Raw genomic sequence first — 26955 nt, 5'->3', positions numbered from 1 at the left:
AGCGGCAAAGGGTGGTAAGAACATCAAAGGTGAGGGAGTGGCTACAGAAGCCCTTCAGCAGGGAGTGTCACAACCAGTCTGGGTCAGGGCCATCCTTCTCCGCTACTTAGCTGAGGAAGAGCTCCAGGAAACGCAGGTAATCCTTATCCTCCAGCTCAAACTCCCAGGTCACTACCACAGGAGGGTCAGGGAGGGGCTGTCCTCCCCCACAGCAGGGTCCTGGGCTGGACGCAGGCAGCTCTGGACCTCCTCCTGGATGCTCTCACCCACCATTACTTGTTTGCTCGATCTTACTTGTCTTACTTGTCTGCTCGGTCTTACTTGTCTGCTCGGTCTTACTTGTCTGCTCGGTCTTACTTGTCTTGTCTGCTCGGTCTTACTTGTCTTACTTGTCTGCTCGGTCTTACTTGTCTGCTCGGTCTTACTTGTCTTACTTGTCTGCTCGGTCTTACTTGTCTTACTTGTCTGCTCGGTCTTACTTGTCTGCTCGGTCTTACTTGTCTTACTTGTTTGCTCGGTCTTACTTGTCTTACTTGTCTGCTCGGTCTTACTTGTCTTACTTGTCTGCTCAGTCTTGCAACATCACACTCTTGCTTCTGCTGAAAACAAAAAGGGTTGACACTGTAAATTCTGAGGATTAGCTGAGTAATATTTCTGGAAGATTTTAATTAGATCAAGGTAAAGCTAATGTCTAAGCCTCTCTACCTGTTATGAGGCCTGCTGTGCAGGTTAGGAGAGAGAGCCTCAGTTCTCAGCCGTGTTCTCAGCTGTGTCTCCATCGCTGTACAGCAGGGGGAGCCCACAGTCCGTCAGGGTGCGGTTACTCAGTCTGGTCCCCACCTCTCTAGCAGGGCTACAGCCCCCTGCCCTCCTACCCCCCTCTCCTCCTCCCTCTCCCACAGGTAGAGCTCCAGGTGGGCCAGGTGCCTCAGGTCCTTCTTCCTCTGTCAGAGCCGCTCCTGAATCATCTCCCCACCATTCTGTCCTGAGGCTAGAAGAGAGAAAGAAAGATAATGAAAATCACTAAGAAACATTAATATTAGCCTTTACTTAAGGCTGGGCAGGCAGGTGAAGAGCAGAGATAGTAGTAGACAGTAGCTACCTGGGACAGTACAGTGCCTTAGTCTCTGCGGTAGTGAGTTGTACTTCCATCTCAGAGTGACTCTGACCTCCTCCTCCTCAGTGAAGACCTGCATCCGTCTCTGCCACCTGGAGGAAGACAACAGCCTGGGAAAAGAGACATGATGTCACTAATCTGTACCTCTCCTGTGTAGGACCTGGAAAAACACAAGTAACTGAATAGGAATGTCTGTGAATACATGTGAATGAGGTGACTGCTGGTCAGTTTTACCAGGGGTAGTTCAGGGATCAAGCTGAGGAGGAAAGGGGAAAGGGGGATACCTAGTCATATGTACAACTGAAAGCATTCAACTGAAATGCGTCTTCCACATTTAACGACAGGCCCAGTGGAGAGCCTCCTCATAGGCTGCTTTCACCTCACCGTCATCAGGGACCTACAGGGCAAAATATGCATAAGCAGGTTGTTAACTGACTATAAATGACAGAGAATAACACAAACACACACTCCAGGCTGAACAAGATACAACAAACAATATACAGTCAAAAAAACATTGTGTTGTGCCTGGGGATCTCTCCCATGGTTCCTTGCAGCCTGATACTTCCTGCAAGACATTGAGAACCGGTCCCTGACATGCAACATTCAGCACAGGCCACATAGCTCCCTGCAGCAGACTGGAGGAATAAAAGTCTCTCCAATTAGGCTCTGCTTCAATGGATGAATGTAGTCCAATGGTGTGACAAACATAGAAAGTCTCTTACTAATAGTTTGTATAGTGACCGAGTCCAGAGTTACGTCCCCATTGGGTCCAGTCTGAAGAATCCACTGCGGGTCACAAACTTCATCAAAGCCTCTAGAAAGGCCTTGGCCACACACGGCTGCTGCTGGGTGTCCTTCTGACTGATCTAAAGACCGACAACCAAGTTAGTCACCACAAGATTCAACATAATACTCCAAATAGTCTAATTTCACTCAAGAAAATTGAGGGGTTTCCCCCATTTTATGAAGGTAACTATGTATTCTAAAACAGATAGGAGGGGGAGGGTGTAGGGACATAGATAGCAGGGTACACTACCTTGTGTAGGAGAAGAGACTAAATACCTTGTGCAGGAGATGTCGAGAATGTCACAGGGGGCTGATGTACCAGTTGGCAGATCGCAGGAGCAGCATCACCTTCTGGAGGACCCCTGACACGGTATGTCCCCTTCAACAGCTGTCCTAAGACCCCTGACGGGTCCTAAGTTTAGAGATATAATATAGAGATATCATTGTTTTCTCTATAGCTTTGAGCAGGTACATACTGTACATACAGTTGAAGTCGGAAGTTTACATACAACTTATCCAAATACATTTAAACTCGGTTTTTCACAACTCCTGACATTTCATCCTAGTAAAAATTCCCTGTTTTAGGTCAGTTAGGATCACCACTTTATTTTAAGAATGTGAAATGTCAGAATAATAGTAGAAAGTGTCACGTTCGTCGAAAGGTACGGACCAAGGCGCGTAGAGTTCCACATACTTTATTACAAAGTGAAACTTCACAAAACCAACAAAGAATAAACAAACATCCAGTACAGCGCACACTTAGACAATAACTGAAAACAATATCCCACAATGCAGGAGGGGGCAATGGACAACTTAAATATGATCCCCAATTAGAGACAACGAAAATCACCTGCCTCTAATTGAGAACCATACTAAAACACCCACATAGAAATATAACGAGTAGAACACCCCCCGAGTCACGCCCTGACCTAAAGCACGTGACAGAGAGAATGATTTATTTCAGCTTTTATTTCTTTCATCACATTCCCAGTGGGTCAGAAGTTTACATACAGTGCCTTGCGAAAGTATTCGGCACCCTTGAACTTTGCGACCTTTTGCCACATTTCAGGCTTCAAACATAAAGATATAAAACTGTATTTTTTTGTGAAGAATCAACAACAAGTGGGACACAATCATGAAGTGGAACGACATTTATTGGATATTTCAAACTTTTTTAACAAATCAAAAACTGAAAAATTGGGCATGCAAAATTATTCAGCCCCTTTACTTTCAGTGCAGCAAACTCTCTCCAGAAGTTCAGTGAGGATCTCTGAATGATCCAATGTTGACCTAAATGACTAATGATGATAAATACAATCCACCTGTGTGTAATCAAGTCTCCGTATAAATGCACCTGCACTGTGATAGTCTCAGAGGTCCGTTAAAAGCGCAGAGAGCATCATGAAGAACAAGGAACACACCAGGCAGGTCCGAGATACTGTTGTGAAGAAGTTTGAAGCCGGATTTGGATACAAAAAGATTTCCCAAGCTTTAAACATCCCAAGGAGCACTGTGCAAGCGATAATATTGAAATGGAAGGAGTATCAGACCACTGCAAATCTACCAAGACCTGGCCGTCCCTCTAAACTTTCAGCTCATACAAGGAGAAGACTGATCAGAGATGCAGCCAAGAGGCCCATGATCACTCTGGATGAACTGCAGAGATCTACAGCTGAGGTGGGAGACTCTGTCCATAGGACAACAATCAGTCGTATATTGCACAAATCTGGCCTTTATGGAAGAGTGGCAAGAAGAATGCCATTTCTTAAAGATTTCCATAAAAAGTGTTGTTTAAAGTTTGCCACAAGCCACCTGGGAGACACACCAAACATGTGGAAGAAGGTGCTCTGGTCAGATGAAACCAAAATTGAACTTTTTGGCAACAATGCAAAACGTTATGTTTGGCGTAAAAGCAACACAGCTCATCACCCTGAACACACCATCCCCACTGTCAAACATGGTGGTGGCAGCATCATGGTTTGGGCCTGCTTTTCTTCAGCAGGAACAGGGAAGATGGTTAAAATTGATGGGAAGATGGATGGAGCCAAATACAGGACGATTCTGGAAGAAAACCTGATGGAGTCTGCAAAAGACCTGAGACTGGGACGGAGATTTGTCTTCCAACAAGACAATGATCCAAAACATAAAGCAAAATCTACAATGGAATGGGTCAAAAATAAACATATCCAGGTGTTAGAATGGCCAAGTCAAAGTCCAGACCTGATTCCAATCGAGAATCTGTGGAAAGAACTGAAAACTGCTGTTCACAAATGCTCTCCATCCAACCTCACTGAGCTCGAGCTGTTTTGCAAGGAGGAATGGGAAAAAATGTCAGTCTCTCGATGTGCAAAACTGATAGAGACATACCCCAAGCGACTTACAGCTGTAATCGCAGCAAAAGGTGGCGCTACAAAGTATTAACTTAGGAGGGCTGAATAATTTTGCACGTTCAATTTTTCCGTTTTTGATTTGTTAAAGTTTGAAATATCCAATAAATGTCGTTCCACTTCATGATTGTGTCCCACTTGTTGTTGATTCTTCACAAAAAAATACAGTTTTATATCTTTATGTTTGAAGCCTGAAATGTGGCAGAAGGTCGCAAAGTTCAAGGGGGCCGAATACTTTCGCAAGGCACTGTACACTCAATTAGTATTTGGTAGCATTGCCTTTAAATTATTTAACTTTTGTCAAACGTTTTGGGTAGCCTTCCACAAGCCTCCCACAATAAGTTGGGTGAATTTTGTCCCATTCCTCCTGACAGAGCAAGGCCTCCTTGCTCGCACACACTTTTTCAGTTCTGCCCACACATTTTCAATGGGATTGAGGACAGGGCTTTGTGAAGGCCACTCCAATACCTTGACTTTGTTTTCCTTAAGCCATTTTGCCACAACTTTGAAAGTATGCTTGGGGTCATTGTCCATCTGGAAGACCCATTTGCGACCAAGCTTTAACTTCCTGACTGATGTCTTGAGATGTTGCTTCCAGTTATCACATAATTGTCCTCACTCATGATGCAATCTATTTTGTGAAGTGCACCAGTCCCTCCTGCAGCAAAGCACCCCCACAACATGATGCTGCCACCCCCGTGCTTCAAGGTTGGGATGGTGTTCTTCAGCTTGCAAGCCTCCCCCTTTTTACTCCAAACATAACTATGGTCATTATGGCCAAACAGTTCTATTTTTGTTTCATCAGACCAGAGGACATTTCTCCGAAAAGTACGATCTTTGTCCCATGTGCAGTTGCAAACCGTATTCTGGCATTTTTATGGCAGTTTTGGAGCAGTGGCTTCTTCCTTGCTGAGTGGCCTTTCAGGTTATGTCGATATAGGACTTGTTTTACTGTGGATATAGATACTTTTGTACCTGTTTCCTCCAGCATCTTCACAAGGTCCTTTGCTGTTGTTCTGGGATTGATTTGCACTTTTTGCACCACAGTACGTTCATCTCTAGGAGACAGAACGCGTCTCCTTCCTGAGCGGTATGACGGCTGCGTGGTCCCATTGTGTTTATACTTGTGTACTATTGTTTGTACAGATGAACATCTTCAGATGTTTGGAAATTGCTCCCAAGGATGAACCAGACTTGTGGAAGTCTACAATATTTTTTCTGAGGTCTTTTTTTTCTGAGGCTGATTTCTTTTGATTTTCCCACAATGTCAAGCAAAGAGGCAGTGAGTTTGAAGGTAGTCCTTGAAATACATCCACAGGCACACCTCCAATTGACTCAAATTATGCCAATTAGCCTATCAGAAGTTTCTAAAGCCATGACATAATTTTATGGAATTTTCCAAGCTGTTTAAAGGCAGTCAATTAAGTGTATGTACACTTCTGACCCACTGGAATTGTGATATTTCCGGACATGAGAGTAGAGCTTACCCCCTGGAGCTATGGACCTCCAGGCTTGTAGGCCCTTACTCACCACCCGGGTAACACCCCTCTATTTCCGGGGATGATACCAGCAGGGGACCCCCCCCCAGCTCCACAACCTCGCACACCAGGTGAACCAGGTGCACCCACCCCCTCGGAACCATCTTTTTAAGTGGGAGAACTTGCACAATTGGTGGCTGACTAAATACTTTTTTGCCCCACTGTATGTGTGTGTGTTTAGATGTTCTTACCACAGGGAGGTGTAAGGGAGGCAGTTCAGGAATTTGGCTAACAGCAGGCCCTCGTGGGAGAAGGCTGGGACCAGTACCCCCCTGGACTTCACTGGGCGACAGCTTGGGGTGAGGCAGGACATGGGGTGTCTTGGTGACCCAGCGTACATTGTAGCCCAAAGGACTGCAGGAAAAACAGACATCACAATCAACTATGTTCCAGATGAAAAATGTGAGAACACAGTTCTTTGATTGTATTATGAAAATAAACGTATATAGGAGTATAAATGCTTGAGAGGAAGTATTGACCCTTTGACCCTGAGAAGTCTTTCCCAGTATTCTCACCTGACACTGGCCATCCTGCCATTGGATCTTCAAGAAAGTGACACTTAGCTCCAACTCTGGGATTGCTGCCACGGTCTTCAAGGAGTCTTTGTCCCAGCTCCATAGATACATCTCTCCAGAGACCAGCAATCCTGGAAGCCAGACACCTACAAACAGAAATGAATCATGGGATTGAGAATTACTGCCGTGTTAGTATGGAATCAAATGGTGTTGAACTGAAAGAGTCACTAAAAGCTTGGGGGTCTTCTTCTTGGTGCATCCTGATGCCATGTTGATCTCACTGATACGCTTGTCATCCAGCAGGTAAACAAAGTCCTTCTGAACATGAAATATACTAGTGAAAACAGACTAGTAGTATCTCTGCAGTTTGTGAATGTGTCAAACTGTTGATTTGTCAAGGAGAAGGAGTCTGTTTTCCTGCTGGATGACAAGCGTATCAGTGAGATCAACATGTTTCAAGCAGACCACCATAGTCACTGTGGCCAAGAACACTAAGGTATCCTGCCTAAACGACTACCGACCCGTAGCATTCACGTCTGTAGCCATGAAATGCTTTAAAAGGCTGGCCATGGCTCACATCAACAACATTGTCCCAAAAACCCTAGAACCACTCCAATTTGCATACCGCACCACAGATGATGCAATCTCTATTGCACTCCACACTGCCCTTTCCCACCTGGACAAAAGGAACACCTATGTGAGAATGCTATTCAATGACTACAACTCAGCGTTCAACACCATAGCACCCTCAACGCTCATCAATAAGCTCAGTACCCGGGGACTAAACATCTCCCTCTGCAATTGGATCCTGGACTTCCTGACGTGCCGCCCCCAGGTGGTAAGGGTAGGTAACAACACATCAGCCATGTTGATCCTCAACACAGAGGCCACTCAGGGGTGAGTGCTAAGTCCCCTCCTGTTCTCCCTGTCACTCATGACTGCATGGCCAGGCACGACTCCAACACCATCATTAAGTTTGCCGATGACACAACAGTGGTAGGCCTGATCACCAACAATGACAAGACTATAGGGAGGAGGTCAGAGACCTGACCGTGTGGTGCAAGGACAACAACCTCTCCCTCAACGTGATGAAGACAAAGGAGGAAAAGGAGGGCCGAGCACGCCCCCATTCTCATCGACGGAGCTGTAGTGGAGCAGGTTGAGAGCTTCAAGTTCCTTGGCGTCCACATCACCAACAAACTAACATGGTCCAAGCACACCAAGACTGTCGTGAAGAGGGCACGACAAAACTTATTCCCCCTCAGGAGACTGAAAAGATTTGGCATGGGTCCTCAAATCCTCAAAAGGTTTTACTGCTGAACCATCGAGAGCATCCTGGCGAGTTGCACCACTGTCTGGTTTGGCAACTGCTCGGCCTCCGACCGCAAGGCACTACAGAGGGTAGTGTGTACGACCCAGTACATCACTGGGGCCAAGCTTCCTGCCATCCAGGACCTCTATACCAGGCAGTGTCAGAGGAAAGCCCAGCCACCCTAGTCATTGACTGTTCTCTCTGCTACTGGACAACAAGCGGTTCCTGGAGCGTCAAGTCTAGGTCCAAGAGGCTTCTACACAGCTTTTACCCCCAAGCCATAAGTATCCTGAACAGCTTATCAAATGGCTACCCAGACTATTTGCATTGCCCCCCCCCCCCCTTCTACGCTGCTGCTACTCTCTGTTATTATCTATGCATAGTCACTTTAATAACTCTACCTACATGCACATATTACCTCAATTACCTCGACACCGGTGCTTCCGCACATTGACTCTGTACCGGTACCCCCTGTATATAGCCTCACTATTGATATTTACTGCTGCTCTTTAATTATTTGTTATTCTTATCTTACTGTTCTTAAAGCTGCATTGTTGGTGAACAGTTTGGAAGTAAACATTTCACTGTAAGGTTTACAACTGTTTTATTCGGCGCATGTCACAAATACAATTTGATTTGCCAAGATTGCAAAAATATTACAAGAAATCTAGTGATGTGATTGATGTCAATATCTCTCTGTGAATGATTGACAGTTAAATGTGCTCTCCAATCCCAGCCAACAGAACCGTGGCCATGGTTTATTCCGTTTGATGCTCGATGACGACGCAAGTTAGCTACTCCCTTTTTAGGTTACTGATGGAGACATCATCATGAACCAACTTCAATCATCTCAGGTCGAGTTAATACTTCGTAATGGTAGGGACTAGCTAACTAAACGAAATACAGACAAGATATCACAGGTCAAACAAACAATGATGATAAATCACTGCGGTTGTGTTATTTTCTACCTAACTAGCACATATGCTACTTTAGCATACCAGCAGCAACAAGGCAGGTGGGTTGGCTGGCTAGCTGATGCTAACAACACAAACCTTTTGTACTGACTCTCAACATTAAACTCTAATTTCATTCAAACAACAGGACACCACTCATTCTAACCTCAAACTCAAAAGCAATTCTAAGCCTCCAGTCTGAAGTGTCCTAACCATTGAACTTGTCTGTTTCTCTCTGCATTAAAGTTGGATAAAGTGAGCTGTGACCTGCTTAGAGAGAATGCTCCTATTGAGCCTGTGCCACCTGGAAATCTGACTGTGTTGAGTGATGGCTGTGCTTAATCCCGGAGATAGATGCAATTACCCACTTCACCTTTTTCTTGTGAGATACAATATATTTAGCTCTTGAGATTCAAAGCAATTTGTGTTAAGCACTGTGCAAAATTAGATATCTGTCATAACTTTCCCTTACACCCTGTACTGGTTCTTTGGTTTTTGCAGTATCATGAAGATGGAGCTCGGATCGAGGTAGCCTTCCGTCGCTACATCCACCGTGTAGACAGCAAGCAGAGGACAGATGTAAGATCCTTGTCTGCCACACAAATGTTTTTCACTACTTTGTGTGCAGGTCAGTGCCTCACGTCAATCAACAACACCCTAGGAATGGAGTTGCATTTCTTTTCACAAGCAGAGCATAGCTCAGCTAATGCATAGTGAGTGATTGTCCCCAGTGAGGTGAACATAAAAGAAATTCATTGATTACTGTAAAGGTGTGAAAAACAAAGAAGATATGCTCTGTATAATCTACTAGTTGATGCTCAGCAGTCTCTAATAATCTAGTCCAAGGTCCTGGTTTCCTATGGTAATGTTTTTAATAGGGACATTTCTTTAGGCATTGATTGTGAGGGCAAATGTTCTTACAATATGGAACGGTTTCTCTTGGTTGATCCAAGGCTCTGCAGTTTCCCCCAGAAGGTTGGCGGCGGCTGGGCCTGAATAACGGCAGCATCACCTGGATCACCATCAGACCGAGTGGCAGGGTGGGACTGAGGACGGGCGACTCGGGCTTTATGCCTCCTGAAAAACTTACCCGTACCTGATACTCCACCACTATTGGCTGACCCCATGTAACCTGACCTTCTGCTGCCACATAATTTGAAGCAAACATTTCTCCCCGATAGTGATTAACAATACAAAAACATTATTTGAACATTTAATGTATAAAGCATCTTGTATACACACACATTACATAGGCACTGGGAAAAGTGTACACCATTAGGTAACTTCAAGTTGAAAGTGTAATCTGTAGCTATGCTATCCGCCAGAAGAGAATGCTTGCATTGAGGACATGCATGTAGAGGCAGGCAGCATTAGTGCTGTTGAATAGCTACCTGATAAGGTAATAGTGTTAAGTGGAGCAGTGCCTTGCATAGAACAGCCTAAAGAGTTGTACAAATGGAAACCAGCACAAGGGTAAAATAAGCACTGCCTGGGTTATAAAGTCAGTTGTTAGACTATGGACCTGCTGTGGTGGTGCAGGATGTTGGCCAACTTTCCCTTTTGTATGTGCAACACCACCTTCAGATCCTGGGACGTGACATCCTGTTTTCTTGTGGTTTCCCTGTGCCAGCTTGGGGAGTGGAAGAGGGTCCTGCAGAGGATGGTCTGTGTGCAACAGCTCTGAGCAGGAGTGTGGGGGCCTGGGCTGCAAAAGCAGAGCCTGCTGGGAGAACAGTTTGGTGTCCCAGTCAAGCTTTTCCTCCTTGTCGGCCTGGAAATACACAACATCAGCAGAATGAACCACCTGGAGCATCGAAGACAATACAGGTATAAGTCTGTTGACACAGCATAAAGAAACGGAATAGGTATCTAACTCACCTTAGCCACTGTGAAGAGGGATAGGCCATAATGGTGTTCCTCCACTTAGTAATGCAGGGGTTTCAGGGTCAATCTCCATGTTATTCATTGCAGACAGGACCTCACTGTCTAACTTGGTGGGAGATTCCCTGCAAGAAAAATTCAAAGAACATTGGTTAACACGTCCTTGGGTTACCAAAACAAATGCAGCAGATCGTTTTGACAGGTTGACTGATATAATTTACTGTTACAGTAAATATAGACTTACCCGTCCATGAACAGTTCCTGTCTTCGTTTTGTAGGGGTGTCGGTTGTCAGAATTGTTTCTTTCGAAGCGTCTCCCTTCATGGATTTGTAAGATGTGCTAGAGGATCCTGAGCCTCTACTTTCTCTTCTCCCGTCTCGGGGACTACCTGGGCACTCAAGAGTCTGAGCCCTCGTCTGCTGTCAGATACTCCTCTGAGCTGGGGTTGGAGAGCTCCTCCACCTGCCTCTTCACCAGACTCCCCTCCCAGGTCCTCCTGAAACTGTCACCCCCCAGGTCCAGGCCTTCTTTCCTGGGTACAGAGGGAGCCAGACGTCCCTCAACACTCTTTACCTCCTCCTGGTCCTCCACTTGGACAGAGCCATCCTTTAGGCTGGATTTCTCAAACTCTGGCAGGAGTTTACACACAGGAGACTGGGAACTTTTCTCCTTTGTGATGGAGACATTCTGTCATTCAGGGTGTTGTTGATCAGGACATGGCTCTGGTTCTGCTCCTCTGGAATGACATCAACCACATGATGAATTGTAGATTATTTTGGGGGAATTTCCCACTATAATTTTAAGCTTTTAATAATATGATGTTATCACATACAATCAATGTTTCTAAGGTTTGCTATGGAAGTTCTTACCTTTGGAGGGTTTGATGTATTAAATCCAGCACCAGTCCCCTCTGTCTTCCCATATACTTCTAGGGGACGCTCAGTCTGGTCCTTCCTATCCAGATACTCCTCCAACCTCCTCAGTCCTTCCTCTGTAGACAGGTCAATGAAGCTATCCAGGAAGTCCCAGTACTCTGCCCAAGGATGCGCCATATCATGTGCAATCTCCCTGACAATAGGGATCACTCAGATAATATACACTGTACTATGTATGTTCCCTTTGGGACCCAAATGCTGTTTTGTTTAATCCTAATCATGGTAATTTGCCCACTGTCGTTATTATTATTCTGTTCACTCACCTCCCCACACAGGGTCAGATTTGAGAATACGGTGGAAATACTCTGCTCGATCCCTGGGTGGAGTTCTCCTTAGTCTGTGGAACTCATCTGCCTGGAAGACAAACAGTTACTGGCTTGTAACATTTAGAGACATAGAATAGTGGAGGTGCATACAGATGGCGGCCTCCATGCACTTACCACAAAAGCCTTGTTCGCTGTATTGTACATTACTCTTTTTTTGTATAAAAATTGGCACTGTATACATGATCCCAATGTCAGCTGAAAGACGTCAGCAAACCAAAAAGTAAATTGTGCTGATTTATTGTCGCATTGTCGCGCGCCAGAGTTTAAAAACTCTGTGGATAGTGCTAAAACAATGAAATCATATCTAAATTCTGACAGCCTTATGTACCTTCACCATTAGGGGTAAATTGTAATACCAATACTCCAAGTTATTGAGAATGAATATGATTTCAAATGATGGTGTAGAAGGACTGAGTGGTCCCACAAAAGCTTTCACAGTCATGATTGGCTCTATGGGACTCCCGACCACTGCAGATCCCAGCGAATTAAAATCCACCTCCAATGGGCTTGGAGACCATGGCAAGCCAATCACAGGCTGGAAGCTGTTGTTGGTATCCCTCAGCAAGGGAACATAGCACCGTTCTGTGTCAGCAAGGTTAAAGGTTAGCAATGTGTTCACAAGTTGGAATTTGCACTAGCCAGCATTGGCAACCATCTAAACTTACCCTCCAAATATTCCTTGATTTTCTTTTTTATGACAGGGGTTATGTTTTTCCTCTCGCATATCACCTGTAAAAGTAATACAACTATTTAGTCTTCTAAAGTGTGCCGTTTCTGGCATGAAATTCATATATATATATATATATATAGAGAGAGAGAGAGAGAAATAACAGAACATGCCAAAAAGCTGCTGTGTTGTTAAATGTATAGGTAACCTGTTCAGAAATGATGGCTATTCAGCATGGGACATAACACCCACCCTGTATTCAAGAGAATGTTGTGTCTCAAGTTTCAACCGATAGCGAGAGCAACAACAAAAAACTTTGCTGATGTAAAATAGGGTCTAAGCTCCAACAGATGCGAACACGATTTCTTAAAATGTGTTTTTAGATAATTGACACTACAGGTTAAAAAAGTTACACGTTACACTTATTTAAGTTACACTTATTTTTCTCTCCTGAAATTATAAAATAGTTTGACAATGCTGTTTGTCAAATAATATCAATATCAACCGTTAATCTTTTCCAGTGATGAAGTCTCATGGTATAGTGGGGTATGCAAATTGGGTCAACTTTGAGCACCTTTATCTCTTGAATGTTTTCAGGTCCAAAAAGTCACTTTCTGTCCACTTCTACAGGAGTATTTATGGAAGGTTTCATTCAAATGTAATCGGATGCTTTAAAATGTCTTACCTGTGATTAAATGTTTTCCCTACTTGGACGACCCCCCCATACTCCGAATCGGGTATGACTGTATACACTGAGTACACCAAACATTAGAAACAAAGGTTACGTACACAACCACGGTTATGTGAGCTATATGGATCACTCCAATATATTGGTATCACTCAGCGGCGGAGGGATACATCCGAGGTGAGGATTTCCAGATTTACTCCCGTGTACACCTGTGTCATGGCTGGGATCCGCCCCTATATATAGACTCCATGGCCGCGACACACGTTCTCTACATCATTTTTGATGCGCCTCTAGCACCGGAGAGGATTGGAGTGACCAATATAGCTCACATAACCGTGGTTACATACGTTATGTTTCACTATATTGGATCCCTCCAATATATTGGTATACCTGTACCAGATTAGTCGGCGCTAGAGGGACCTGGCCAGCCAGCGGCGAAGGCGCACGGACCGTCAATGTGGAAGGGGGGTCCCAGCACAGATGCTGGCTCATGTTGACTCCAATGCTTCCCACAGTTGTGTAAAGTTGTCATGATGTCCTTTGGGTGGTGGACCATTCTTGATACACTTGGGAAACTGTAGTGTGAAAAACACAGCAGCATTGCAGTTCTTGAAACCTCTGAATGGCACACACAATCCATGTCTTATTAATTGTCTTAAAAATAATTCTTTAACCTGTCTCCTCCCCTTCAACTACACTGATTGTGGATTTAAAAGTGACATCAATAAGGGATCATTGCTTTCACCTGGTCAGTCTATGTCATGGAAAGAGCAGGTGTTCTTAATGTTTTGTATCCTCAGTGTATATACAGTATGAAAGGACGCACAAGATCGAGCAAGTTATAGACTGTTATAAACCTATATCCATGAAATGCCCTGCATTTCTAAAATATTCGAAAGCCAAGATAATAACAGATCACCGACCATTTAGAATCCCACCGTACCTTCTCCACTATGCAATCTGGTTTCCGAGCTGGTCATGGATGCACCTCAGCCACGCTCAAGGTCCTAAACGATATCATAACCGCCATCGATAAAAGACAGTACTGTGCAGCCGTCTTCATCGACCTGGCCAAGGCTTTCGACTTTGTCAATCACTGCATTCTTATCGGCAGACTCAATAGCCTTGGTTTCTCAAATGACTGTCTTACCTGGTTCACATACTACTTCTCAGATTGAGTTCAGTGTTTCGAATCGGAGGGCCTGTTGTCCGGACCTCTGACAGTCTCTATGGGGGTGCCACAGGGTTCAATCCTCAGGCCGATTCTTTTCTCTGTATATATCAATGATGTCGCTCTTGCTGCTGGTGATTCTCTGATCCACCTCTACGCAGACGACACCATTCTGTATACATCTGGCCCTTCTTTGGACACTGTGCTAATAAACCTCCAAACGAGCTTCAACACCATACAACATTCCTTCCGTGGTCTCCAACTGCTTTTAAATGCTAGTAAAACTAAGTGCATGCTCATCAACCGATTGCTGCCCACACCCGCCTGCCCGACTAGCATCACTACTCTGGGCGGTTCTGACCTAGAATATGTGGACAACTACAAATACCTAGGTGTCTGGTTAGACTGTAAACTCTCCTTCCAGACTCATATTAAGCATCTCCAATCCAAAATTAAATCTAGAATCGGCTTCCTATTTCGCAACAAAGCCTCCTTCACTCATGCCACCAAACATACCCTCGTAAAACTGACTATCCTACCGATCCTTGACTTCGGCGATGTCATTTACAAAATAGCCCCCAACACTACTCAGCAAACTGGATGTAGTCTATCACAGTGCCATCCATTTTGTCACCAAAGCCCCATATACTACCCACTACTGCGACCTGTATGCTCTCGTTGGCTGGCCCTCACTACGTATCAGCCGCCAAACCCACTGGTTCCAGGTCATCTATAAGTCTTTGCTAGGTAAAGCCCCGCCTTATCTCAGCTCACTGGTCATCCCTAAAGCCAACACTTACTTTGGCTGCCTTTCCATCCAGTTCTCTACTGCCAATGACTGGAACGAATTGCAAAAATCTCTGAAGCTGGAGTCATATCTCCCTCTCTAACTTTAAGTATCAGCTGTCTGAGCAGCTTACCAATCACTGTGCCTGTACTAGAGGTCGACCGATTAATTGGAATGGCCGATTAATTAGGGCCTATTTCAAGTTTTCATAACAAGCGGAAATCGGTATTTTGGGGCACCGATTTGGCCGTTGTTTTTTTTTTTACAGCTTTATTTCATCTTTATTTAACTAGGCAAGTCAGTTAAGAACACATTCTTATTTTCAATGACGGCCTAGGAACGGTGGGTTAACTGCCTCGTTCAGGGGCAGAACTAATAGATTTTCACCGTGTCAGCTCGGGGGATCCAATCTTGCAACATTACAGTTAACTAGACCAACGCTATAACGATCTGCCTCTCTCTTGTTGCACTGCACAGGGAGACTGCCTGTTACGCGAATGCAGTAGGGCCAAGGTAAGTTGCTAGCTAGCATTAAACTTATCTTATGAAAACCATCATAATCACTAGTTAACTACACATGGTTGATGATATTACTTGATATTATCTAGCGTGTCCTGCGTTGCGTATAATCTGACTGAGCATACACAAGCATACAAGTATCTAAGTATCTAACTGAGCGGTGGTAGGGAGAAGCAGGCCGTAAACATTCAAACAGCACTTTCTTTGTGTTTTGCCAGCAGCTCTAAGTTGTGCATTGCTGTTTATGACTTCAAGCCTATCAACTCCCGAGATGAGGCTGGTGTAAACGAAGTGAAATGGCTAGCTAGTTAGCGCACGCTAATAGCATTTCAAATGTCACTCGCTCTGAGCCTTGGAGTGGTTATTTCCCACCTGCTCCCCATTCACACCTGAGACCTTGTAACACTAACGAGTCACATGACACCGGGGAGGGAAATGGCTAATTTGGACATTTTCACCTTGGGGTGTACTCACTTTTGTTGCCAGCGGATTAGACATTAATGGCTGTGTGTGGAGTTATTTTGAGGGGACAGCAAATTTACACTGTTATACAAGCGGTACACTCACTACTTTACATTGTAGCAAAGTGTCATTTCTTCAGTGTTGTCACTTGAAAAGATATACTCAAATATTTATAAAAATGTGAGGGGTGTACTCACTTTTGTGATATACTGTAGCCTTGCTACTCTTATTTTCAAATGTCTTTTTACTGTTGTTTTTCTACTTACCTACACACACACACACTTTTTCTCTCTCTGGTTGGTTAGAGCCTGTAAGTAAGCATTTCACTGTAAGGTCAACACCTGTTGTATTCGGCGCATGTGATAAATAAACTTTGATTTTGATTTGAACTGTTTTGTTGTATGTGTCGAACTGCTTTGCTTTATCTTGTTTCTTGTTTATTCAACCTTGTTAAATAAAGGTGAAATAAAAAATAAATGAAAAAGGGTCACATGTAAAAGTGATTGCTTTTAATAAATGAAAAAGAGTATATTTAAGAGTATAAGACTTATATTTTATAGAAAATAGTTTGTTTCTGGACTATGTACCATGCTGACTTGTTGAAAACATGACCAAGCCGCGCAGAGTTTTGAAAAGGTCACTCCCCCCTCACATCTTTTTCCCTTTCATGTACTGGGCACAGACCCGTGCATCAGCATAATCGAATGCGCCCTGTGTGTGTGGCGTCATTCAATTCAATGTGCTTTGCAGCTCGATGGCATTTTCATTCACATAACCAATAAACAGTATAATATTAATTATTTAGGCTACGACACGTACTTAGGCCGACCCAGTTCTCACAGTAGCTGCCCCTGTGCCCCATAATCGATTGGTTTTGATAAACATAACGTTAGTGTTGCTAGGTATACATTTCCATTGCGATTGTAGCTAACGTTAGGCTACCACAGCTAACTTTTACCTACCTAGCCACCCTAGCTAATGTCATGACAGTCTCTTACAGTGGCTGTAAAGCCAAATTACATTACGAGCCAAACATTTATTTAACTTTAAATAAATGGTCTTGTAAACTTTCTTGAATACATTTTGTAATCAGTTAAATTGATATCTTACTTCACAGACTCGTGCTCGTAGTCCTGATCTTTTTTTCCCAGCCTTGGCGGTCCACATTCCAGTCAACCATCCTTGGTGTATTCGAGATGCGTAATCTCGTAAAACTAATTGTGGAGTGAAGTATGGTTGTGAGAGGCAATGTAAACCAGCAGGTGGCAATGCCACAAACAGAAGAGGGTTTGTTATAAATATATTTGTCAATACATTATCACAGACTCGCATCATAATTCCACATTTGTTTGACCTTTATAACAAAGCAAGTCAGTTACGAACAAATTCTTATTTACAACTGACGGTTTACACCGGGCAACACTGGGCCAACTGAGTGTCGGCCTATGAGACTCCCAATCACAGCTGGTTGTGATACAGCCTGGATTCGAACCAGGGTGTCTGCCTCACAGTGCCTCATACCATTGTGCCACTCAGGAGGTACAATTTGAAGCTGAAAGTGGATTCTCAACAATACAGAAATTAAAAAAGGCGCAATGAACACAGATGTAGAGATACAAATTATATAAACATTTAAAAAATGACTGCAAGTCTTCTCTCAGAGATAAAGTGTATGATAATACAACTTCACCTCTCCACTACATGAGACCAGGGGGCTACTTTCATCCCCATAGGTACTGTTGAGTACAGTACTCATATTGTTGAACTGTATGTGATCGTCTGAGAGATGGAGCGATTTGAAGATAATGCTTTTTCCACAATTAGTCTCTTTGGCATTTCTAAACCTCACAGTCATATTGTCTCTGCTGACCCTGTTACAGACAGTGCTATCGGGGTCGCCTCTGACCCCTGCTGGAATTTAATTACCCCTGCACCACTCTTCCCCTTTTCATCATGACAGAGCTCAGGGGAGCCAGTGGCATGGGGTGAGAGAAACGATGCTACAGAGAAGTTCATTGGTTCACTCGCCTCTTTCCTTCCGCCTGCCAGGCACAGATGGTATTCTTTATTAGTGTCAGCGCCAGGTTCATTCCGCTCTGATGAGGACACTCTGTAGAGGGAGGGGGAAGGCCTGACATCCTCAGCAGTGAGAGACAGTCAACCAGCAGCAAAATGGCATGACTGAGATAGGATGGGAGTTGGGAAAGCACAGGGGGTCTTGGTTAAGAAGTTGAGAGTATATTTTAGTGAATAGACCTGAGTCTAAACGGTCTGAACATATGTTATAGCGTTATATCCAGGTTGCATCACATCCGGCCATGTTTGGGAGTCCCATAGCGCGGCACACAATTGGCTCAGCGTCGTCCGGTTTTGGCCCGAGGTAAGCCATATATATATATATATAGTGTTGATCATTCAAACTAAGCAGATGTTGTTTGCTGTATTAGATAAATATGAAAACAATGCCTAACAAATATAATTTTAGCATGAACATTAACCAAAATTACAAAAATGCCATATTTGTATCCTGGTTTGGCCTATATTCATATTGGCTTTTGTAACACCAGTTTTCCAATGTGGAGAGCTAACATGGTAATGCAGTGATTAGATCATCATCATGCTTTATAGTTTTGTATTGATTAATATAAACTCGAAGACATCTGTCTCAGCCTTTCAGGGTAAATGTAATCACGTAGATGGTTTTCAATCTATATTTCATTTTTCCTCCATTCCCTAAAAGCCTTTCACAGATTGCACAGACAGCTTCCGCATGTTGTTTCTCTTTGTTATATTTGGCAGACAAAATGTATCCATATTTGCATCCCTCGGTGTGTCCCCTTGGTCATGCTATTGTTTTTGCTAAGCGGCTTCCTGGATTAAAAATAATCTCCATCTCTCTCCTTGTTGTTTCTCTTTTAGGGGGATTAAACAACATAATCAAGATGATGATTTTTCACTGCTTCATCAAGAATTAATTGAAAACAAAATGTTCTGTTTATATAAAGCATTTAAGCTGTGTGTGTGTGTGTGTGTGTGTGTGTGTGTGTGTGTGTGTGTGTGTGTGTGTGTGTGTGTGTGTGTGTGTGTGTGTGTGTGTGTGTGTTGTGTGTGTGTGTGTGTTAAATCTAGCTAGCTAGAGGAACATTTAACCCCTTTTGTCTGACAGAATTATAGCTCTATTTTCTCAATCTCTTTATACAGAATTTCACTTCATGCTAGAATTTTGTTTTTAGTGGGAGACTAGAAAATCTTATGATTTACTGTACATTAGGAAGAATAACTGTAGTTTGCCAATATAGCATGGATATATTTTACATACTATATTGTAAACATGCTGTCATACAGTACTGCTGCAGAATATTTTTGAGTGAAAGGGGAGAATTAACATCCTGCAAAATGACTGTTTGAGAATGGTAATCTAATCTAAATTTAAACATGGCTAAACACGCTCAGATGAGTGACTGTCCTTTGAGTTTTGCCGTTGAAATTCACTTAATGCTCTCTCTTCCTGGTTGTGGTTAATTGCTTCATCAAAGAGATTCTGCTTTGGAAAGTCATTATTTTCTAATGAAACATCAAATAGAGGAGATCATTTTAAAAAAGGAAACTGAAATTAGAGGAATATAACCACATTGTGGATTGATTCTACAAAGTGATTTTAAAACTTAAGAGTACATTTTCTATTTCTAATTAGGCTGGTCATACACTAATTATATCATTATCAGCATGCTGATGTGGGGGTCTTTTTCTGTGTCTATCTATAGAACCATTTCAGACTTTGAGAATATATTACAATGAGGGTGTATTATTCTCTGTCTATGATTGACGAATGAAACTTGCAGTACTATCAGTAAAAACTGCAAAAGATGGTTTAACACAAATTAAGTAAGCCTAAAAGAATGAGTACATTATCTTTTAGCAGAAGAAAATGTTCTGTATTACTGTAAAACATTCATATGCATAAGGAGTCCTGATAGACTAAATGCGGAGGGGCCCTTTCCAAATTATTCTTCTGTCACAAGCTCAAGGGGATGAAAGTCATTTCCCTTTGATCGATTAGCTAATTTATGAATTAATTAGTGTGTTTTGCATTGTTTAAGTCTGGCAGCAACAACCGTTACTGGGAGAACATTTCTCCATGTATTTGATATCATATAAGACAAGGGGTTGGCATGGTAACCTCATTTACCATTCAAAGCCCTTATTCATATTGAAGAATGGCACTCATGGGTATTGTCAAGACATGATTCAATATTCTTCATAAAAGCCGCTGTACGTTCGAATGGTTATTATATGACACTATGCATAGTGAGTGTCCAATTTTGTCTTAAAGAATACAGATGTCTAATTTACTTTAGGGCACAAATAAAGTTCAGATTTTAAGTTTGTATTTTTTATTCATAGGCTAATACATTTATTGGCTCACACTGTTTGAAATATTCACTGAGGTGAACAGTAGGGCTCTGTGTGCTACAGAGTGAACTGTGATGTTGAATACATGGATAAAATGACAGGGCTGTTTTAAGGCTAATTGAACAACTGCAAATGAAACGATGCTGTGGTCACAGGGTGCTTCTGCATGTCTGAGTAAATAGGAAATGAGGTCACAGATGCAGGATATTTGTTTATTTAATTTATTTAACTAGGCAAGTCAGTTAAAAACAAATTCTTATTTACAACGATGGCCTAACAACACTGGGCCAATTGTGCGCTGCCCTATGGGACTCCCAATCACGGCCGGTTGTGATACAGCCTGGAATCGAACCATTGTCTGTAGTGACATCCTCTAACATTGAGATGCAGTGCCTTATACCGCTGTAGGGGGTAGAAAGCTTAAGGACAGAGATGGGTGATGCTGTTTTACCCTGGAAGCCAGTGGAAGTGGCCATCCCGCCGCAGCCCGTCTGGTGTTCAACCTTCCCAAGTTCTCTCACGTCACCCCACTCCTCCGCTCTCTCCACTGGCTTCCAGTTGAAGCTCGCATCCGCTACAAGACCATGGTGCTTGCCTACGGAGCTGTGAGGGGAACGGCACCTCAGTACCTCCAGGCTCTGATCAGGCCCTACACCCAAACAAGGGCACTGCGTTCATCCACCTCTGGCCTGCTCGCCTCCCTACCACTGAGGAAGTACAGTTCCCGCTCAGCCCAGTCAAAACTGTTCGCTGCTCTGGCCCCCCAATGGTGGAACAAACTCCCTCACGACGCCAGGACAGCGGAGTCAATCACCACCTTCCGGAGACACCTGAAACCCCACCTCTTTAAGGAATACCTAGGATAGGATAAAGTAATCCTTCTCACCCCCCTTAAAAGATTTAGATGCACTATTGTAAAGTGGCAGTTCCACTGGATGTCATAAGGTGAACGCACCAATTTGTAAGTCGCTCTGGATAAGAGCGTCTGCTAAATGACTTAAATGTAAATGTAATCCCCTCAGAGCAGAGCACACTATCCGCTGCACCCGCAGGAGTATTAGCCTGGACACACACACACATTCCCATACAGTACCAGTCAAAAGTTTGGACACACCTACTCATTCGAGGGTTTTCTTAATTTGTTGGACTATTTTTTACATTATAGAATAGTGAAGACATCAAAACTATGAAATATCATGTAGTAACCAAAGAAAGTGTTAAACAAATCAAAATATATTTTAGATTCTTCAAAGTAGCCACCCTTTGCCTTGATGACAGTTTTGCATAGTCTTGTTATTCGCTCAACCTTCCACCTCCATGCCCCCAAAAAATCCTCAATATGGTTGAGGAAAGGAGTGTATGGGGGCAGGTATAAGGTCACAAATCAGGGATGGGCCCGAAACCATGCCTGAACCACCTCTGCATGGTGGAACCTGACATTGTCCCACACAATGACATAGGTAACCACTTCACCTTGACATGCCTGCTCAACACAATGAGATGTGCAGAGTTGTAGGATCCAAGTAATGTCATACGTCCTACCACACCATCTTCAGAAATAGCTGAGCACATGGAGATGTTTCCCCCACGGTGTTCGTCTGCCTCCCTCTCTGATGTCCACCTCTTTGATGTGGCCCATGCCCACCTCTCTGACGGGCCCCTTGTCCACGAACTCTTTGATTTCTTCCTCTCTTATCCTGCTGGGGAGATTGAAAGAAATTGTAAGTGTTCACACACACCCTTTTATATGGTGACCACTATGTGAAATCAATTAGCAATAACGAGTAGTCATTATGTATGGTTATCATGTATCATACATGTCATTAGATGTTTATAATTTACAGTAGTCATTATGTATGGTTATCATGTATCATACATGTCATTAGATGTTTATAATTTACAGTAGTCATTATGTATGGTTATCATGTATCATACATGTCATTAGATGTTTATAATTTACAGTAGTCATTATGTATGGTTATCATGTATCATACATGTCATTAGATGTTTATAATTTACAGTAGTCATTATGTATGGTTATCATGTATCATACATGTCATTAGATGTTTATAATTTACAGTAGTCATTATGTATAATTTACAGTTATCATGTATCATACATGTCATTAGATGTTTATACTTTACAGTAGTCATTATGTATGGTTATCATGTATCATACATGTCATTAGATGTTTATAATTTACAGTAGTCATTATGTATGGTTATCATGTATCATACATGTCATTAGATGTTTATACTTTACAGTAGTCATTATGTATGGTTATCATGTATCATACATGTCATTAGATGTTTATAATTTACAGTAGTCATTATGTATGGTTATCATGTATCATACATGTCATTAGATGTTTATAATTTATGTATGGTTATCATGTAGTCATTATGTATGGTTATCATGTATCATACATGTCATTAGATGTTTATAATTTACAGTAGTCATTATGTATGGTTATCATGTATCATACATGTCATTAGATGTTTATAATTTACAGTAGTCATTATGTATGGTTATCATGTATCATACATGTCATTAGATGTTTATAATTTACAGTAGTCATTATGTATGGTTATCATGTATCATACATGTCATTTAGATGTTTATACTTTACAAGCACACATTTTATTTCTGTAGTTCTCAAAATCCATTTATAGTAGACAAACCAGTTTAAAATCTATACGTTTACCAAACGGTTATGTGATTAACCATTAAGTTCGATTAAGTGATGGTCAAATGTATTTAAACAAATGAGAAGAGAATCAGCATGCCATTGTGAAAGGCAATGACTTTATATGAAAGGTATTTCTAGATGAAACACTGACTAGGTTTGGTAAAAAGTTACTTTGTGATGTTATGTGTTGTACTTAGTCAATTGAAAATGTGATTAAAGTTTTGAAAAAGCAGCCTATTTGATTATCTGTTTTGAGCTTTGTACTAAGAGTTGTGAAATTTGACCACATACTTGTGAAAATAGTACCAAGCGATAAAAAAAATAAAAAAAGATAAAGAAAGCCAAGGGCATCCAGGCAAAGCCTGCAAATACATTTCTGGAAAAACAGTACTGTTTGCAATATATACTCTATAGCCCTATATAGCGTGAAGAATCTGAAATGTTCCCACTACAGTTACTGTAGAAGCAATTTGGTTAGTGCCAGTGGCATTTCAAAGGGAATCGCCATGACAGTTCCAGTCAATTATAATAGTTATCACACAACCTTGCAGCCTTCCACCCCTCTACCCACATACACAACATAGGCTACCAGACAAACTTTTGGCGAGTATGATAAAAGAAATGTATAAAAGATTGAGGCACTTCAGGCTGAACACAATGACCTTGTGAACAATCCAATCCAATCTGTGTATGATTGGCCTATTATATGGTGCATTTTCAGCTGATGCTCACTTCAGTCAAGTTCAAACACATGCACACACACATGCACGCCTGCAAGCATTCACACACACACACACATACACACACACACACACACACACACACACACACACACACACACACACACACACACACACACACACACAAAGGGGGGGTCATGTCCCTGGCACCATCAGAAAGTAATCATTTTCTAACAACAAGCCATAACAAGCAGCTATCAAGAGTTACCATGGAGACTGTGTTTTGAATTAAAGTGTTCTCTGCTGTAACGGCATATTGCTGATGAAATTATAATTTGTGATGGAAAGGTTGTCAGATTGCACCTGACTTCAACTCCCATTCAGGTGTGTAAACTTGAAGCTGACTGTTTAGATGAAACTCTTACTGTGCATTAAGGAATCCCATTCAACAAATATTACAATACTATGTGCCTACATTAAATTACATATTTTTATCTCAGGTGTATGTTTTTTTTGTGGTACTTTTACCCCCTTTTTCTCCCCAATTTCGTGATATCCAATTTGTAGTTCATCTCAGATTTATTTTAAAGCCATTTTGAAGTGTACTGAGCAGGGCCAGCAGCATTTATTTAGAGGATGTTTCATTTTTTGTGGTAGCCTAACACATTGGTGACACACTCAACACGGTTTATTTCAGGAACCATGTATGTAGGCTGAGTTTGATCAAGTACTTATCGAACAACCATGAGTGAATGACATTTTTTTCATCTCCTTTGTTGTAGACCGACAGGAGCCATGCACTACCCCTTTAAGTTTTTCCGCGAAATAATAACGTGCTCACCTAGACGCTTGGGGCGTCACCGTGGTTACCGCCTTCTGTTTCAAACGATTGGCCGAGCCGTGGGAATATTCAAATATACTCTTAATTGATTGGTCGGATGCCCGTTTTTGTTCAGTCGTGAGAATTCATCTCATGCATTTCGACATATTTCAGTTCGGTCGGCTGTGGGGAGAAGAATACATGAGAGGAACATTGGAATGAATACACCTACAAACGATTTCATTTGCAATATCAAGACATTTGCCATTTCGAATAATACTTTTTAAAAGTGGTTCTCATGGATATTTTCAAACCGATAATTCTCAGTCTCATCGGACTTCAGCGACGTCTCTTTGGCAAAGGAAATACGCCTTCTGAGCAGGGGAGCAAGCATCGAGCCGTGGCGAGCCAAATATAAACAAGCCTTATGATAACACTGAACGCTGTATGTAAGAAATTGTTTTAATGTACTATTCTGGTCGTCAATACATTGCTTTGCCTCATTTGCCATCATTAATAAGCTATCTCGCCATGCTATGCAATCCGTTTAGTAGGCCAAATGCATTGTTTGCGGTCATCAGCAGGTGCATTCATTTTAGTAGCCTAGGCTATGGTAGAGATTTGTAGATTTACGTAAATGCCGCCAAGTGGCTCTGAATTATGGGGATGGAGGGCAATCGGTCTCCTTTTATGAAACGTGGTGCATTCATATAGCCAGTTGAATCAAATACGGATGGATTAATGTAATACTTAAATCAATGCCTTGTGCGCAATGAGACCAGTAGACCACACTAATATAGGTTTGGACCGAGTTCGAGAAACTGTGGGACAGATGTGAGCTATAATACTAGAATATACAATCTATTGGATTGGGACACAGGACGTTACTGCCCTGTTTCAACAGGACCGAAACATTTTTAAAGCATATTCAGGTATTTAAAAAAATATATGTTGAGTATTAGGCTAACTGTTTTCAATTCCCTCTTTGTGCGCACTTGGAACTAGTCAAAACACTGCGTGGAAGCACCAAAAGGGTATGTTATGGCATGAAGTTCCATTCAGAAGTACCCCTCTGTCTGTCTGAGGCGAGCAGAACGGTTTTGTGGAGGATGTACAGCCTGCAATAAAGGAGGACTTATGTGTCAGAATCCCAGCGGTTACAGGAAATGCTTTGAAGTATGTTATTGGCCCTTCAAAGCTGACTCCAAAGGCTTAGTTTCCACGTCTATTGTCAAAGCCGGAGGAGGGATCATTGCACCTAGAGGCAGAGTTTGCCCATGTATATTATGCACCTTGCTATCTATCCTAGGATCCTTGGGACGTCCCTAACCCCCAACAATTTTTAATGTCAACTTCAGTGCAGGAGTAGGAACGTCCCAAGGATACCGGATAGCATGGACTGAAATTCTATCCTGCATGCTTTCCTGGCTGTGTCAGATCATTTATTGGCTAGAGAGACGGGAAGTCACAGCTTCTTCCCATCTGTGGTTTAAGCATGGCCTATAAAAGAGATACATCATGGCAATAACAACTTACTAGCTAACTTTTATATCCATGACAAAACTTAATGAATATTTTATTGAAGTCGCTGTGTTCTCAGTGTAGTCTTCTGCTTGCTCTTTGTGGTTTTGTGCTGGGTTTCTGTATAAGCAATTTGTGACATCTGCTGATGTAAACAGGCTTTGTAAATACAATTTTGATTGATAGTCTTTTGAAGCCCATCAGGCCATATACATGATGATAGTCCTGAGACTCATTCCATTCAACTCCATGCCTCAGTAAGTGAAAGGCCTCTGTCTGGATGAATATTATAACATGAAGCATCTGACACAACACCAGTGAGGACCTGCTCTCACTCCTGCCCACTCACATAATTTGGCATCATAATGGGATTGCCTCGGAATATATTAAAATCCTGAAATAAACATTATGGCCTTTGAAAGAATGTAATTAAACTAAATGAAAAATGCTCTAACTAACCCTCCCCCACATGCCCACTATGAAAATATATTCATACATCTTCAGTTGACATTCAATCTGTTTGACTGGGCTCTACATTAATAATTCTGTCAAATCTGCATTTTGAATAGCAGTGGCTAATTACAGTACATGACCAAAAGTATGTGAACACCTGCTCGTTGAACATCTCATTCCAAAATCATGTGCATTAATATGGAGTTGGTCCCTCCCTTTGCTGCTATAACAGTCTCCACTCTTCTGGGAAGGCTTTCCACTAGATGTTGGAACATTGCTGCTGGGACTTGCTTCCATTCAGCCACAAGCATTAGTGATTAAGCCTGGTTCGCAG

At 42.4% G+C, this 26955-nt stretch overlaps 1 protein-coding gene and 1 pseudogene across 2 annotated transcripts in view; one reads left to right on the top strand and one right to left on the bottom strand.

The window, feature by feature from the left end:
* Positions 1-9393: 9393 nt before the first annotated feature.
* LOC115104734 (ankyrin repeat and LEM domain-containing protein 2-like) lies at positions 9394-25041 on the bottom strand (annotated as a pseudogene).
* Positions 24798-26955, top strand: part of LOC115105851 (protein FAM222A-like) — a 47960-nt gene continuing 45802 nt past the window's right edge. The window contains exon 1 of one of the 2 annotated variants that reach the window (XM_029628288.2): positions 24798-25092. The gene's annotated coding sequence lies outside the window, so the exon portion shown is untranslated. Of the gene's footprint in view, positions 25097-26955 lie in introns of both variants that reach the window. The other variant, XM_029628289.2, reaches the window with a different exon arrangement.

Source organism: Oncorhynchus nerka, linkage group LG22, assembly GCF_034236695.1.
Source record: "Oncorhynchus nerka isolate Pitt River linkage group LG22, Oner_Uvic_2.0, whole genome shotgun sequence".
Classification (NCBI taxonomy): Eukaryota; Metazoa; Chordata; class Actinopteri; order Salmoniformes; family Salmonidae; genus Oncorhynchus; species Oncorhynchus nerka.
The sequence above is the reverse complement of the archived record's forward strand: the minus strand, read 5'-3'. Positions and strand labels throughout refer to the sequence as shown.